At 36.7% G+C, this 11,633-nt stretch overlaps 1 pseudogene; it reads left to right on the top strand.

Annotated features, from left to right (window-relative positions):
* The first annotated feature begins 264 nt into the window (after positions 1-264).
* The window catches only part of LOC100021173 (ubiquitin-40S ribosomal protein S27a-like), a 47,864-nt pseudogene continuing 36,495 nt past the window's right edge, over positions 265-11,633 (top strand).

The raw sequence follows: 11,633 nt of genomic DNA, 5'->3' as shown, positions 1-11,633 counted from the left end.
CTTACCAGATACGTGACTCTGGGCAATTCGCTTAACTCTATTTGCCTCAGTTCATCTGTAAAATGAACTAAAGAAATAATTGGCAAATGTCTCCAATATCTTTGCCAAGAAAGCCCCAAATGGGACCATGGAGAGTCAGAAACACCTGAAGCAACTTAAAAAAATAAGCAGTCCATACAGTTTGAGAATAGTCTGGAAGTCAACAAAGAGGTTAGATGTAGATTAGTAGGTTTGGATATTATCACCATAGAGGAAATTGGTTCCATGGGAGTTGATGAGATCACCGACTGGATTAGTATTGTGAAAAAGAAGAGAAGTACCCTAAAAGAGCCCAACGTGACACCTAGCAGGTGTGACCTGGACAAAGATGCAGCAAAGACTAAAATGGAATATCTGGTAAACAAATGAGGTGAGAATGTCAGAAACACCTGGAAACAAGAAAGTATCAAAGAAAACTGTCATTCCTTGACAGTGTCAAAAATTACACATAGATCAAGGAGGATGTAGACTGAAAAAGGCCATTAGATTTACCTTTTAAACATAACAAAGAATGCTCTAAATCTCAGATAATCAGAGAGATGCAAATCAAAACAACTCTGAGGTATCACTTCACACCTAGCAGATTGTTCAACATGACAGCAAAGGAAAGTAATGAATGCTGGAGGGGATGTGGCAAAGTGGGGACACTAATTCATTGTTGGTGGAGTTGTGAATTGATCCAACCATTCTGGAGGGCAGTTTGGAACTATGCCCAAAGGGCGATAAAAGACTGTCTGCCCTTTGATCCAGCCATAGTACTGCTGGGTTTGTACCCCAAAGAGATAATAAGGAAAAAGACTTGTACAAGAATATTCATAGCTGCACTCTTTGTGGTGGCCAAAAATTGGAAAATGAGGTGATGGCCTCCAAATGGGGAATGGCTGAACAAATTGTGGTATATGTTGGTCATGGAATACTATTGTGCTCAAAGGAATAATAAAGTGGAGGAATTCCATGGGGACTGGAACAACCTCCAGGAAGTGATGCAGAGTGAGAGGAGCAGAACCAGGAGAACATTGTACACAGAGACTGATACATTAGTGGCAGTGCAATGTTCCTGAACAATCCACTGGGATCAAGGAGAAAATAAAAACACTACCCTCAAGCAGAGGACAAATGGGGGGAGTAAAAACACCGGGGAAAGGCAACAGCTTGACTATCAGGATGGAGGGATTATGATTGAGGAGAGACTCTAAATGAACACCTTAATGAAAATACCAACAACATGGAAAAGAGTTCAGACTGAGGACACATGTGATACCCAGAGGAATCACGCATCACCATTGGGAGGGGTGGTGAGAGGGGGTGGGGAGAAAAAGAAAATGATCTTGGTTTCTAATGAATAATGTTTGAAAATGACCAAATGAAAAAATGTTTAAAAAATAAAAAATAAACATAACAAATCTATTCCCCAACATGTAATATGGGGTATGTCATGTGTGACTCAAAATATTGCAATAGTAATTATCTCTACTATATCCCCCCCCACTCTTCTCCAAGGGGGACCTTAATTCCTGCAAGTAAGAGAAAATACTTGTGTTTGGAGGCTATGATTGGAGAGGATACTGGGATAGAATTATATCTATATCTGCTCATTTAAATATTATTAGTCTAGGTGATGTTGTTTCCAGGTTCAAACTAAATTTGTGATTGCTACTTCCTTCTCAAATGTTATATGTAAGGTTTCAACTCCTTCCCACTAAATTCCAGTTCCACAATGAACACACACAACAAATATCAAAAAAAACAATTTATCCAAGGCAGCAAAACAGAAATCAGAGGAAGAATACATATGAGCAAATAGTATAAGGTGAAAGAGTATTTCCACGGAAGTAAAGCATCTTAACTCAACCAAGAAAGAGGAAGATAGAGAGCATCCTCAATATCAAAAAGGAAATTTCCTGAAATCTCTAATGTAGCAGACAGAGGTTAAGGACATGATGGAGATTGCCAAATCTCTCATGTCATTTCTTCAAAGTGTCCTTTACTCCTTTTAGTAATCTAAAATTGGATTGGCATTATCCATCTTCTCTCTTGAAGATGGATACTGAAAAAGTTCTAAGAGAGTGAAGAAAGTATATCCTTCCCAAATTCTTGCTAACTCTGCCCCTCATGCAAGTTCTGGGAATTTATCTCCATCCATGAGGAAAGTCCTATTATACTCTTATATTTTAGACTTTAGATAACATAAGTTAGTAGACTTAGTTTTGGCTTAAAAAGGCAGAAAGAAGCCAAACTATAGATTTAAAAAACGAGTAAGAGAAAAGGAAGTTAGAGACACCTATTTATGCTACTTTCTCAAGGAGGTTAGCTTCAAATGGCAAAGAGATATGAAAATAGTTATCAAGAGTGAATGGATAAAGTGAAGGGCTTTTGAGAATGGAAAAGATATGGGCATTTCTGTAGGCATTAGAGAATCAGCCAGTATCAGTTAAGAAGGGATTAAAGATAAGTGAGAGAGTGGGGATAATAGAATGGACAACTGGCTGAAGAAGTTGGGATGGAATGAGATCAGTGGTGTATGCAGAGGAGTTTGCCTTGACAAGTAGAAGGGGAGGCATCTCATCATGTGAGGCAGCTGAAAGTAGAGATAAGGCATCTAGAAGATATAAGTTGAGGAGAAAAGGAAAAAAAGAGATATTTCAACAAATATTTTCAATGTTTTCATTGAAATATGAGGCAAAGAGGCAGCTGGGTGGCTAAGTGGATAGAGAAACAGGTCTGGAGATGAGTCTTGGATTCATATCTGGCCTCAGATACTTCCTAGCTAACCCCAACAGCCCAGCCTTTACTGTTCTTCTGCCTTGGAACCAATACTTACTATTGATTCTAAGACAGAAGGTAAGGGTTTTATTTTTTTAATGAAAGAAATATGAGGCAAGGTTCTCAGTTGTGAGGAGAGGGACAAAGTATGAAGAGGGATAAAAAAGTTCTGAAGAGTCACTGGTAAATGGGGATAGGGAGTCATTAGAGGAAGTATAAAGAGATTACCTTGTGGCAGTGAGAGTCCAGTTGAGAAAACGGTGCCATAAATTTGTAGTGGTTCCAATCAGCACACTTTTGTGATTTTCTCTAGATTTGTTTGGCAGCAGTGGGGTATCCTCCCAGGGTATTAGGCAGCTCAGGCAACAGAATCAGAGCATATAGCTGATGGCTTGGAATTTTTCTACTGTCCTGAAGGCAAGGCAATCCAGGAGACAGTCGGAGGGAGCAGAAAGAAATGCTATCTCTTTGTTTACTGCAGATATCTAGTGATAATATTAGGTGAGATTAAAAGGGGACAAAAATCGTTTTACACATGAGGAAACAAAGCATGATGTAGGGAGAAGAATGTTGGATTTAGAGTCACATGGCCCTGATTCAAATTATGTCTCTATTACTAGTATGAACTTGAGAGGCAGAAAACTTAAAGGATTTTTTTGATTAATTAAGGGAAGAAGAATATCAAATAAAGGACAGAATGGTTGATCTGAGTAGTCAGGGCTATACTAATAAAGACAGAAGATAAGACAAAAGTATTAGACTTATTTTGCTTATTTTTTTCTGTTAAAGAGAATCATTGGATTAGAAAATAAAGAATAAGAATGGGTAATGGGGGCAAAAACAATATAATTAAGGGAATATTAAGAAAGTACCCAGCTTGATTATGATGTTTTAATTGGCAGAGCTAGACAAATCACGTACTAGGGTTCTGAAAAAATCTTGGTGGATATGATTGATGAAGCACTATGAGAAAACTTTGAAAGTTTATAGAAGAGGAAAATGTGCACAGTGACCCCAATTTTGCAAGAGAAAATGCTTAGCAAATAAAAATTTAAATGCAATGACCATATTGATTCCATAGGAACCATGAATAAATAAATACACCACCCCTGTTTCAGTAGAGAGGTAGAAGTCTATAGGTAAGGGAATGTCTCTACATTTTCAAATCTAATTACTATGATGCTGTGCTTTGTTTAACTATTTTTGTCTCTTAAAGAGTGGTTGTATGGAGGGTAATGCTATTGGGAAATGGCAGTAGTATAAAAAATTAAACACATTTTTCATGGAATTCAGGAGAGAAGTTATGGGATCATAGACAGACAAGTCTTCTGATTTTAATAAAAGATAAGGGTTGAATCTGCAAACTATAACCATATGAGATTAAGTGTTATTATAATGAAACTTTACATTATTAAATGCTTAGTACAAAAGGAAGCAATGACCATGAAGAGCCAAGATGGATTCATCAAAAACAGGTTGTTCTAGATGATGTTCCTTTTTCTTATATTTACTTGCCTGGTAGATCGAGGGAATATTGTAGTTTTAGCAAGATTTGAGCAAAGTATCTGACAAAGTCTTTCATACTGCTCTGTAGATGAGATGAGAGATCTGATGTAGACCAGAGGTGTTAAATTTAACTGAAAAATTCTCAACTGGGGCTGGAATCAGATTAAAATGCAATTGGGCATGTTTAACAAAATAAACAAAAATTTAGTGCAGCCTTCAGGGATCCATTTCTATTTCAGTAAAGTAAGCAACATGAAGCATGCAGAACCAGAAAGATAATTAAAATTATCAGATCAATATATAAAAAATTAACAGTTTTGATGACTTTTATGGACTGGTAAAGAAACGAGTAGAGAACAATTTATACAATAATACTGTAAAACAACATTCAAAAAATACAATGACTATTTATGATTCTAAAGGTTGTAATTGATCTCATCTGATGTACTATTCTTCTATGAGATTCAATGATTTGTGAAATCACCTGATCTCTTGGGCCTACTTTCCTAATATAAACTACCTGGGAGGGATGATATATATTTATGTAAATATATTTATAATTCTATGACAACATTATAGAATGGCTAAATCACTTCCAGGTGGGAGAAAAGAAACTTTTTTTCCAAGATATTCAGGTAATCATTCTCTTGTCTGTGTTCAATGTATTCTTCATCTTCCACCAAATAGGACAGGCAAAAAAAAAAAAGCCATTAGTACTCTAGGACAAAGGGAAGTAATTGGTATTAGGGATAAGGAGAACTGTGTTAAATGAAGCATTTTTTTACCACTTCTTTTCTCCTCATAGGGAACTTCAGAAAAAAATAATGGGTTACAGGATAGGAAGAGAGTACCATCTGAAAGGTTAAGCTCTTGGCCAGACAAGTGATCAAATAATTGATTCAAAGTGAATATGAAAGAAATCTACATACCAGCATAATGTAAAAGATATGTTCCTGAAAAAAATTGTTTTCAAGCAGAATTTTGACATAGATTCTACTATTTAAATCAATACCATTTATTCTCTAAAATGAAGTTATGTAGTAAAGTTAGTCATCATCATTTTCATTTTTCTTTTTGTGGGAGTAAAACAGATTGGATATATTAGATTGTTTTGAGGTAGTTACATTTCAGTCAAAGATTTAGGTTATCTAATCCAGGCTTTTTGCTTAAATAAGCCAGTAAAAATTTCTACAGGGGAAGATGGAGATAACTATAAGGGAAGGGATGATAAAAGCATTTCTTCCTACCATTTTCTGGGAACCATCTCTGTGTAATGATGTTAGGGTTCCTGACATCATAAAGATAAGAAGATAGTTGCAAAATTCCCCATTCATATCTTTCCTTTTGTTTAAATATGGAATAGAATGAGAAGATGAGGAGAAAAATTATGTACCTGATTGCAAGTAAGTAAAACAATTTTAGTCTTGCCAATTAGTTGAATAAAAATGGGAGTGATGTAATGTACACATGCTGTAAGCACTGATTATTTAAAATTTCCAATTTTTTCCCTAATTCTATCCTTGGTCTTACTTGTCCAGGAATTTGGGGATAGTATAAGCAAAATCTTTAAGATATAGAGGACATGGGTCTCCATATTATACCATGCACTATTCTTGGAGAAGGTTCTTTAAGTAATTTTAAAATTAATTTTGAGAATTAGTTACTAGTAAAAACTGATATTTATTTGGCTAAAGGAATGGTTTGTTATTCTTTTTTCCAAATGGTTGAAAACTGAGTTTTCTAGAAACTATGGGTCCAAATGTTCTTGATCTAATGAACATTTGCCATTGTCTAGCATCATAAATAAAACAATTGAAGGTCTGGAAGAGATTTAAGGAACCAAGAGGATTAATTCCCCTCTTCCTGTAAAAAAAATAAGATTAAGAGGATAAAGAAAAACAACAACAAACAATTCATACTGATATAGCATCTTTCAATATGTGAAGCTTCTAATATAAATTTTCTTATTGTATCCTAACAAAAACCCTGGAACATAAATATAATAGGCATTATTATCTGTATTTTCAGCAGGAACCAGACTCTAAGTGTGTCCAAGTTCACACTGTCAGTAAATAAATATTTATTAATCACCTGCTATGTTCTGGATTAGCACTGGAGATACCAAGGAAGGCAAAGTCCCTGCTTTTGAGGAATTCATAATTTAATGGTGGAAATGACATTCAAAAATGTACAAAAATGTACAAAAAATGTACAAAAAATGTCCTACAAACAGGATACATTGGAGATAATCAACAAAGAAAAGGCATTAATTCAAAAAGAACTGGGAAATGGAAGGTGTGATTTTATCTAGTGCTGGAAGGAAGCCAGGAGGGGAAGAAGAAGGACAGAATTCCAGGCATGAGGGACATCCAGTGAAAATACACAAAGTTGGAATATTGAGAATCTTATTTGAGGAGCACCAAGGAGTCCAGTGTACTGGATCTCAGAGCATGGAGGTAGGGATGGGTAGTTGGAGTAAGATAGACAAGGTAGTGAGAGGAGGACAGGTTTCCAAGGGTTTTGACCACCAATTGAAGGGTTTTATATTTGATGCTAGAGATGATATGTAGCCACTGGAGTTTATTCATTGGGGGAAGTGAGGGAAGGTAACATGGTCAGACCTGAGCCTACTTTAAATGTCCTACCCAAGGTCAAAATGTCAATTGATTTATGATTAACTGTCATACATGTGTGAATTATAGAAATAACAGCTTATATTAAATTCTGCTTTTATTCTTAGAATGTACTTTCTTCATGCAAGTTAGGCAAGTTCAGAGAACAGCATTGATTTGTCCAGTGTCCCATATAGTGTTAAGACTAGTATTTGAATTCAGGACTTCTGGTTCCAGCTCCTGGTCTCTCCCCTAAAAATATCAGATCAAAGACAGCAACTGACTATCCTTCATTGACATGAAACATGAAACTTGTGTTATTAATGTAGTGTAAATAATTGAGGAGGGAGATTATATATATAGCAAAGGCATGTGAGAGTTAGCTCTTATAGGCTACTGAAAGCAAGTTGTAAAATTTTCATTGTGAGTATGTATACCTCCGAAATCAGTAAATGTTACAAATCAGAATTTACTGTTTTGTGGCTTGTCAAGACATAGAAAATGATGAAAAAAAAATGTTAAAAATGCTGGTTAAATTTAAAAAAGGTGTCAGGTGCATTTTTTCCTGAAAAGCTTGTTGTTAAACATTTAGCAGCACAGCCCTAGATACAAATATGTGTGTTGTTTGTGTGTAAACTAAAATCTTACCTTATTCCTTAAGCTTCGAAATGACTGCAATAACAGGTCTTTTATGCTATGAATCTAAAATCGAAGCTAAAATAGTGTGCCTTTTCTTCTGTTAAAGCTGAATATACCTTTTATGCTGCTTTGTGCTCCATTAAGAAAAACATTATGTAAATGTAACGTAGAGCTTCGCTATAATAAAGCTCATTAAAACTTGCAATTCATTAGGATGCAGGTCTATCTTGGCCAAGGGGTTGGCCAAAGGGATTCCATTACCAGAAGTGCCGTTGGACTTTGTTGACACATACCTCAACCATAACCCTGTCTGTGGGGTGGACATTAGGACCGAGTCATAATCATTGGCTCAGGGTATTTTATTGCTTTGGAATGACTTGGAAATATCTCTTTGAACGAGTCAGACTCTGCACTGAAAGGTTGCCTTCTTCTTCTGGCCTTATCATTTACTTATATTGTGCTTTAGGTGAAAGGAACACTTTATGAGGCAAAATATGCAAATGAGCAAACAAAAATGGAGAATCCCTCGCCCCAAAGCACTTACTGGGAAACTTGACCCTTCCGTTCTGTCTTCCTGGGATGACCATATATGGCGGGCACTATTCTCTGTCATTACTCCGAGGGCAAGAAGTTCTCTTGGGTTCATTGGCAGTCAGTCATGTTCTGATCCTTCTGCTTGGAAATGAAAAGAAGGTTAATTGAGGAGACCTTGTGCTGCCTTTGCTCAGCAATGACGTCAGACCTTGATAAAACCTAATTCTTCTAATGCAGTCCATGAATACAGGAGGTGATCCAAAAGTGCAAAGAGCAGAATAAAACTAAAAATTGATCACACACACACACAAACTCAGTTTTATGGAGTAACTGGAGCGGATATTTAACTATTGATTATCATTTCCTAAAAACAGAGTTTAGTCACTAGACAGCACCTCAGGATTTTTTTTTTTTTTTGCAAAATGATTTCCCCAAAGATCAAGACCAATGTAATGGGTACTTGTGCTAGATTTTCTGGTAAGTGTATAGCATTTGCATATTTATCAAACGTCTATAAATATTACAAATGAAGCAGCAAATAATTAGAGTGATGAGTATTTTATCTTGGGACAACAGGAAAGCATACTCTTTGAACTCTTTCCCAAGGTCTTTATAGGAAACATGGGACCAATATATGTAATTACAGTATCATGAATTCACTTAAACTTCTCCCATGCTGCAAAAGCTGTGATAAAATTGCAGCTAACATACTGATTTTGCTGTGTGACCTTTCAACTGGAAGGCATAGGCCATCCTGTCATGGCAAGATCAGGTACATTGCTTAAAATCTGACAAAAAGCCAATCAGAAAAATGTATGACACTTAAGAGTTTGAGAGGTGCATGAAAAGAGGCTTTTCAATCCAAGGCAGGGAATACCCACAGTCTCTGGTTAATACTCATGATTGTATACTTGGCCTATTTTGCAATTTTCTAAATTCCTGGCCTTTGGATTTTTCCACAGTGTAGAGGGAGTATAAAAGGAAAATGTTGTATATAGAAATCAGGATCATGTTAACGAGACATGGCATGTAGAGATAGATCTGGTGATTGTAGTAAGGATTTATTTTCTTGAGTTTTGGGTGGGGTTTATAAATGCATTTCTGTACAAACACACACACACACACACACACACACACAAAACAATGGACAAGACAATTGGTTCTTGCCTCATCTCTGCCATTAATGAGCTGTGTGACTTTGGATGAATTACTTATTTTTCTGAGTCTCATCTGAGAGGGCTGGTAAATTGAGAGTGTTGGATTAACTGATCCCTAAGGTCCCTGTCAGTCCAAAATTCTAGGAGGTAATATAATACAATGCAAAAAAAAAAAATCCTGGATTTTGAATTAGAAAAGCCAAGTTCATCCTGGCTCTTTCACTTACTACTTAAGTAAATTTATGGAAGTCACTTAAACTCTCTCATCTGTAAAGTCAAGGAACTAGAATAATCTCTAATATTCATTCCAGTTTTGTTTTGTTTTTTAACACTTACCTTCCATCTTGGAATCAAAACTGTGTATTTGTTCCAAAGCAGAAGAGTGGTAAGGGATAAGCAATGGGGGGTCAAGTGACTTGCCCAGGGTCACACAGCTGGGAAGTGTCTGAGTTCATATTTGAACCCTCCCATCTCTAGGCTTGGCTCTCTATCCACTTAGCTATCTAGCTGTCCCTCCATTCCAGTTTTAAAACTATAATTCTATGATTTTATTCTCTATTTGTATGTACTGTGGATTTAAATCTATTTTGCTTTTTTTTTACTCTTTTAAAAAATTAATTAACATAACATACATATCTCATCTCCCTAAGTGATTCCTTAGTGGGGATATTCATAAATGGCTAGATCGAGTCCAGAAATCATCATCTTTTGACTGATTTTCTGATAGAGTTTCTCCAAACTTAGCTAAGGTAGTCTAACAGGTAGATGTATTGTCTAGTAAAGGGGTCATATTTGAATCTTAGCCAGCGCGTCGGGATCTGCCCTCTCTTGAACTCCACTGGCACAGCCTTCGAGAAGCCATGGTGGCCTCCATAGCATGACGACGCAGTGGGAGAAGACTTCAGGCGACGGCTGTGTCTTCTTTCCTGTCTATCTCCCACAGTGCCTTCCTGGCACATTCTATAAGAGTGTGTCCAAACCAGTTCAATTAAAGGAACACTTATTAGGAAGGTGCTGTGTGCCAGGCGCTGTGCTAGCTACTTGTGGCACAGAAATAAAGTGGGCTGGAGAATCACATGATCTTTCACCAGGTACATGTTTCTATGGTGAATCAGGAGGAGAGTGCTTGGATACTATTGGAAGTCAATTGTCCAATCAGGAGGAAAGAATCCGCTTCAGGAGTTTCTCATTATCTAGTAGTAAGGAACTTACTCCCCCCAAGCAATTGCTCAGCCCAGGAGACTCCCTTCAAATGACTGAGCCATTGGACAAAGAAAGCAATTATATTATCAGAGATCCAGAGACAGAAGGGACCTTTGAGATCATCTGGCCCAACCCCTGTATTTTATAACTGAAGCAACAGACTTGCAAGGTAATGTAAATAAAAATGGCAGAGACGGTATTTGAACTGAAATCTTCTGACGCTTTGGACCCTTTTTGTGATGCTGCTTACGATTCAGATAAGGATGACCAAAGAGTTTACTATAAAAACAAGCAAACAAAAATGGTTTATATCTCTAAATTCATCATGTACACAAAGAACCCACTTTTCATCTCCTACAAACCCATAACATTTAATTTTTTTTTAATTTTAAACATCTTTTAAAAAGACAACCAAGGGAGACCCAGGTAGCGAGAGTTCCAGGTCTGGAATTGGGAGGACCAGGGTTCAAATCTGGCCTCAGATACTTCCTAGCTGTGCCAGCTTGGGCAAGTCATATAACCCCATTACCTAGCCCTTACCATTCTTCTGTCTTAGAATTGATACTAAGACAGAAGACCTGGGTTTAAAAGAAAAAGAAGTTCAGGGAATGTAGGGCTCTAACTAATTTAAGCCCTGGGCATATAATACAACTGGCTTGCCAAAGAAACATAAAGATTTCTTGAATGGGAAGCAGTAATCCTGAATCCATCAATAAATCCAACTTTGGGGGAATGAGTAAGTAACATAGTAACAAAACATACTTAACCTAAGCCATTCTGTTGCTAGCTTTTTCAAATTTTTCTCCTTCAAATACACACACACAAACCCCAAAAGGTAATTATAATTTTTCATTAACTAGTACATGGACATATATAGCCACTAAAACCAAAGCCAGCATGCAAAGAAAACACTGCTTTCCTGGAACATCATTCTGAAATTATTCATTTGCGTGGAAAATGGAATCTAAAAAAGTCAGAGTATTAATAAAGGCACGTTAAGGCAGCTCAGTAAAATGGCAAAGAGTGCTGGATTTTAATTCCCTTCATTTGTGACTATTTGTATAACCTTGGACAAGGCAGTGAAACTTTTAGCAGCCATATTTTCTCCATGGGACAAGGGAGGAGATTGGACTAGATCATCTTCTGATCAAAAGCCTATCCTGTCCATGAGCTCCTGAAA

Source organism: Monodelphis domestica, chromosome 4 (assembly GCF_027887165.1).
Source record: "Monodelphis domestica isolate mMonDom1 chromosome 4, mMonDom1.pri, whole genome shotgun sequence".
Taxonomy (NCBI): Eukaryota; Metazoa; Chordata; class Mammalia; order Didelphimorphia; family Didelphidae; genus Monodelphis; species Monodelphis domestica.
Note: the sequence above shows the minus strand (reverse complement) of the source record. Positions and strands in the feature narration are given on the sequence as shown.